Raw genomic sequence first — 6,303 nt, forward strand, 5'->3', positions numbered from 1 at the left:
GCTTTTGAAATTTTCATAAAGTGTCTTATAAAAGCAGTTGATCCACCAACTCTATGTCGTGAATGATCAGCAACAATCTCAATTTCATGAACAGCATTAGACCAACTATCTCAATTTCATGAACAGCATTAGACCAAATATCTCAATTTCATGAACATCATAATAGACCAACTATCTCAATTTTATAACAGCATTAGACCAACTATCTCAATTTCATGAACAGCATAAGACCAACTATCCCAATTTCATGAACAGCATAATACCAACTATCTCAATTTTATGAACAGCATAAGACCAACTATCTCAATTTCATGAACAGCATTAGACCAACTATCTCAATTTCATGAACACCATAAGACCAACTGTCTCAATTTAATGAAAGCATAAGACCAACTATCTCATATTTATGAACAGCATTAGACCAACTATCTCTACAATTAATTTCATGAACAGCATTAGACCAACTATCTCAATTTCATGAACATTATTAGACCAACTATCTCAATTTTATGAACAGCATTAGACCAACTTTCTCAATTTCATGAACAGCATTAGACCAACTATCTCAATTTTATAAATTTGCAGTAGCAGTCCCACTATCTCTATTCCATTGAGTTAAATGCAGTTGACCTACTATCTCTATTCTATTGAGTTACTTGCAGTTGATGTCATAGTCAATTGAATGAACAGCAGAAATTACCCAGCTGTCTTTTATCAATTTGAATAAAAGCAGTTGCACAGCTACATGTATCTCATATCCATTGAAGTCACAGCAATGGACATGCTAATTCCTATCCTTTGAATATACAACAGTTAAATTTCTATATCTCATCACAAAAATTAACAACAATTGATGGACTATTTTTATTCCACTAAATTTACAGCATTTGACCTGCAATCTCAAACCTATTGAATAACCAGCAGTTTATGTGCAATCTCTCAGCAATTTAATTAACATCATTTGATTTCTCTATCTCTATTCCTCTGCATAACTAGCATTTTACCGGGCTATCTCTAATCCATTGCTATTACTTAGTCTTAGTTACTTAGTCTACATTTTGCGAGAAGTTTCAAATGCACAGACAAGTTGTTACATACTATTGATTCATGATTTCATGACTTTAATGTTCATTCATAAATATGAGAGCTATGGTCAATAAAAGTGTTTTAAATTAATGTTTCAGCGATTTTTTGTTTGTTCATATATGCACAGACAAGGTAAGTCACATGATAGTCAAGATGGTGACGGGTAGTCGCATGATAGTCAAGATGGTGAGGTCCATGTTGAGGCTGGTATTTTTCACCATTATAAAATACCCTATATTACTTCTATTAAGTTTTTAAATGATGCTCACTTTCCAGCAAGAAAGTTACTTGTGTTTATTTTGTATTAATATTTGATCTATATCTCCACTTTACTTGCTGCTAAATTTCTTCCAGGGATAACCTAGTTACAGCTCCACTAAGAAAATTTACTGGAAGTAAAGTTGAGATATAAAGCTTATTTTAATGAAACTAAACATTGATCACCTTTTAACTGATGTGGCTAGAAAGAGAGTCATTTAAAAATTAAGCAAAAGTGATAAAAGGTATAAAACAGCGAAAAATAGTTGTCTGGGCATGTCCAGGACTTCACTATCTTGACTATCATGTGATTACCCCCTCTGATGCATTTGAAATGTACCATTTTCTCCTTTCCCATTTTTTGTTGTCAACACTCACAAGAAACCATTATAATTTTTACAGGGACCGTGGAGCAAGGTCCTCTGGCAACATTGTATTTTGAAACTAATAAGGCCTCTTGCGAATATTTTATATGGATTGTACAAGAAGTACAGTTTAATCACCTAATTTAATACATATGAATGCAGAAAGTGAGATTCTCTTTATTTTCAGTAATTCGATATTACTCATTATAATGTGTTGTTGAAACTCATGCTATTGTTTTATAATTAAAAATGTTAGCCTTTATCTTGAGATAACGTACTTCTGCATGACCTTTAATTCTTATTCCACCAGTATTGTATGATTAATGGATCTTTTGGATCATATTGATTTACGTCAGTGATTATTAACAGTTGCGTGGAACTGTTAACACCTTGTAAAACAGAATTTCTCAGTTTGTATGCTTAGTTATTGAAATGCCAATCTAACCAGCTCAATACTCAGAAGAGAGCTGTTTGGTAATTTAGTCTGGTATATGTATCATATAGGCGATAGAAGATAAAAGACATGTGCAGGATTAGCAATTAAATGATTTTTACTCATCCCTAGCTATTGATTGATTGATCTCCATACATCTAAAATCACATAAATCACCACAGGCTTGTTTCAAAATCACAAACCAAACTCAAAAGCATTGTTGTCTATGAATTATTATTAAGGGAGCAATGGCTTTTATCAGTTTTCAATTCAAGTATGATTGTGGAGGCTTCAATACTTCATACCTTCAACAAAGCATCAATATATCAAACCTGCAAGAAAATGAAGCTTTCCCACTTTATTGTACCAGTCTCTTGGAAGGGGGAGCTTGAGGCATCAAATATAGAAGAACATAGCGTGGGAAAACAACCTTGAGGACAACTTTCATGTCATGTAACTGATATATAGGAATGCCACTTGGGAATTCCCTAGATTTAAAAAAATTTGCTCAATTTGGATTGGGTTCAATATTTTGCTGCATAATTTAAATAAATTTAGGTCACAAGTTTTCTTAGAAAGCTACACCACAAAATATTTATTAAAATCCAGATGCACAAAATTTAATAGTATTCATTTTCCAGTGAAGCTGTTATTAATGTTACCACTATGATTGAAAATAGGCGTCTTAAAGTGATGTCATCTGTGTATCAAAATAGCAATGCAAGTACCAAGGGGTTTGTCAGATTTCTATTGAAAATAGATGACCTGATGTTAAATATGCTCTCTCCACCCACATCATTATGTATTCAAGTTATTGACTTATATATGTTATTTTCTCCACCCTCACATTTACAGGTATGCTTGAAAGTTATTTGCTACATTAGTGTATATTATCTCAGCATATTTATGAGTTTTCATGCAATTTTTTCCAAGTTGTTTACCTTGCTTTAATTACCTAATTGTACATAAATTCTATAAGCAATTATTTATTTTTCTAAATAATGTATCCCTTATTCTCATAGTATCGGCCCTTCTTATAGTATCGATACTTTATTGAAAAAACCCCAAGAAGTGCTGGAAAGTTAATGTTTTTTAAATTTTTAGACATTGACATTTATTTGTTGGTTATTCATGCTATTGTCACAGAGTTACAAATATTATTATATTATTATTTGATTTTTGATTGAGTACATTATAAATTCATACAATACAATAGTTACAGTTTTAAAGATATTGAATTGATTTCTGTGAAAATGTTTGAATATGATTTCTTTGTCTACTGAATTGTAGTAGAAGGTTGCTTGGAACCGCATGTTTAACTTGATATTGATTACATTGTATCAGTTATAGTCTTGGAAGTCTTTTCATGTTGAATTCACACTCAAGATGCAGACTGTATGCTGACTGTATGCTTATCAGCTCTAGCTATAAATAATGACCCCTGCGAAATGTTGTTCTGCAGTTCACGAATAATTCGTGAACTGTTCATGAACTGTTTGTGAACTGAGTTCATTAATTGTTCACGAAAAGTCAGTGAACAGAAAATGAGCCAAGTCTGTGAAATGTTCTTGGAATTTTAGTTCATGAACTGTTTATGAATACTAATGGCATGAAGTGTTCATGAAATATTCTTGAAACCTAATGGCATGAAGTGTTCATGAACTATTCTTGAACCCTTATGGCATGAAGTGTTCATGAACTATTCTCGAACCATTATGGCATGAAATGTTCATGAACTATTCATGAACACCAATGGCATGAAGTGTTCTTAAACAGTTCATGAACAACACAATTCTTGAAAAATTCTTCAGGGTTTTGCTGTTCATGAACAGTTCATTAACATTTTTCTTCTATTTTTCAATGGCTCATTTTCTGTTCATGGACTGTCAGTGAATAGTTCATGAACCATAGTTCTTCAAGAGTTCATGAACTGAGGTGGCATGAAGTGTTCATGAACTATTCATGAACAAGAATTTGTCAATTTATGCAAAGGTTATCATAAGTGTTACCAAAGCTCAACAAACAGGTCAGGGTAAGAAGAAACAAGTCTTGTATGAGCACTTAACATATTGATAGCAACATATAACAATAATTTAAATATAACACTAATAACTGAGATACAAGTGGTTTGATAATACTCTTTAAATTTCATAATACAACTTTGCACTATATGTTCATGAATAATTCATGTATTGAAAAGATTATGAATAGTCTCATTTTCAGTTCAAGAAGTATTTACTAATCAATAGTTTCCCTGAAATGGTTACACTTACAGTGCCAAAGAACTTGAAATGGAACCAATGGCTGATCAGCCGGTAATTTATTAAAGACTTACATTTTCAAATATAACATAAACCATGTGCCTTCCGTTTCAACTTCCTGTGCACACAATATTCTTCCTTTGTAAAAACAGCAATGCAATGTACATGTTTGAGTTCTTGATATCATCTTAAACTGTTCTTGAAATAAGATGTCCTTAAAACGTTCTTAAACTTGTCTTTTAAGTCTTCAAAGAACAATGACAGATCCTTTTAAGAACATATTGGATTCTTAAAAAGTCCATCATATGTTCAAAAACATTGTGTAGACCTGTTTAAGAACATCAGAAGGAAACATGTTGTTCAAAAAAGTTCTTAAAGTGTTCAAGAATAGTTTAAGAATAGGAAAGGTCCTTCAAAAGTTATTGAACTGTTCCTGAAGGCAGTTCTTGAACAGTTCTTGTACAAATGTTCTTAAAATTCTCTAGAACAGGTCAAGAACTCTTACTTACAGTGGTGAAAATACTATGCATATTCATACTAACTTCACAGGTTTCACAAATCTAAAAGATTAGTATGCTAGACATTTCAATATTACTTTCAAAAATATTTATGAAACATCTAGCACAAAGGAATCCATGTATTATTCATGATGGATCCTCAAAGTCTGTCTCAGAAAAGTCATCAGAAATAATTGTTCATGAAATGTTCATTACTAAGTATTTATGGTTAGATGAAGAACTGTTCATGAACTTTGAAGTGTTCAACAAAAATTCATAAACTGTTCATGAACGTGTCTTAAGAACAGTTCATGTCCAAAAGTTCATGAACCAAGATCAGGAACGTTTTGAGAACGGTTCATGAACAATTCCTGATTGGCTTGAAGTTCATGAACAACATTTCGCCAAGGGACTGTGACTAAAGATTCTTAGACTAGGTGCTAATTAATTACAGTCTTATAGAAGTAAGGAAGTAAGGTACTGTATGTTGGATGAGAGATAGATATGATTGGTCAGTGAGATGTGTGGGTGTGACTTGGCATTAAGGATCTGTATGATCGATGGATGAATGACAGATAGGATTGGTCAGTGAGATGTGTGGGTGTGACTTGGTTTTAGGGATGAAAGGGTTTCAAAAGAGTGACAAGTTAGTTTATGAAAGAAGGAAGTGGAGGTCAGTAAGAAAAAGTTAGAAAGTGAGTTACAAGTTAGAGAGACAGTTGAAAATAGGAGGATGGAATTTGTTAAATAAGATCTGATAAGAATTTAAAAGAGTTAAGAAGGAATGCTTAAGAATGCAATATAGGAAGATGGAATTTGTTGAAAATTATGTGAACTATAAATGAATAAAAGTGTAAATGCAGAAAGCGAGTTATGTTGTGCCATTAATAACAAGGGCATAGATTTCCCCTGGTCCGGTTACACTATTATGGCTATTATTCTCATGATTTCCGGTGTTCATTGGAAAGCAGGTCATGTTTATTCCAGGGTGATGCTATGATTTTTAAATTATGAAACACACAATTATGTCACAGTGTAACTCCAATATAACGCTATCCGTTATAACGCTGAATCCAATATAACGCGGGTGGGTCTTGGATCCCGTTTTTTCTCCAACCTTCCATTACTGATTCAAATCCATGTTATGCAACATCATGTATTTTCACAAAATTCAAAGATGGTGGCAATCACATCTTGATTGCTTTATTCAACAGTCCGTTGAACCGATTTTAATCGCTTCGAGGTTAAACAACACCGACAGCTAATTGGTGTTAATCTGTTGTGTAATGTCAATAAAGGTGTGAAAAACTTGCGTGTCAGTTTTTATTACATGTATTCCCTATCAGAGCGGTTCGGTGGGCTAATTGCAATAAGTTAAGTGCAAGCGGGATAATTATAAAATT

Source organism: Dreissena polymorpha, chromosome 8 (assembly GCF_020536995.1).
Source record: "Dreissena polymorpha isolate Duluth1 chromosome 8, UMN_Dpol_1.0, whole genome shotgun sequence".
Lineage (NCBI taxonomy): Eukaryota > Metazoa > Mollusca > Bivalvia > Myida > Dreissenidae > Dreissena > Dreissena polymorpha.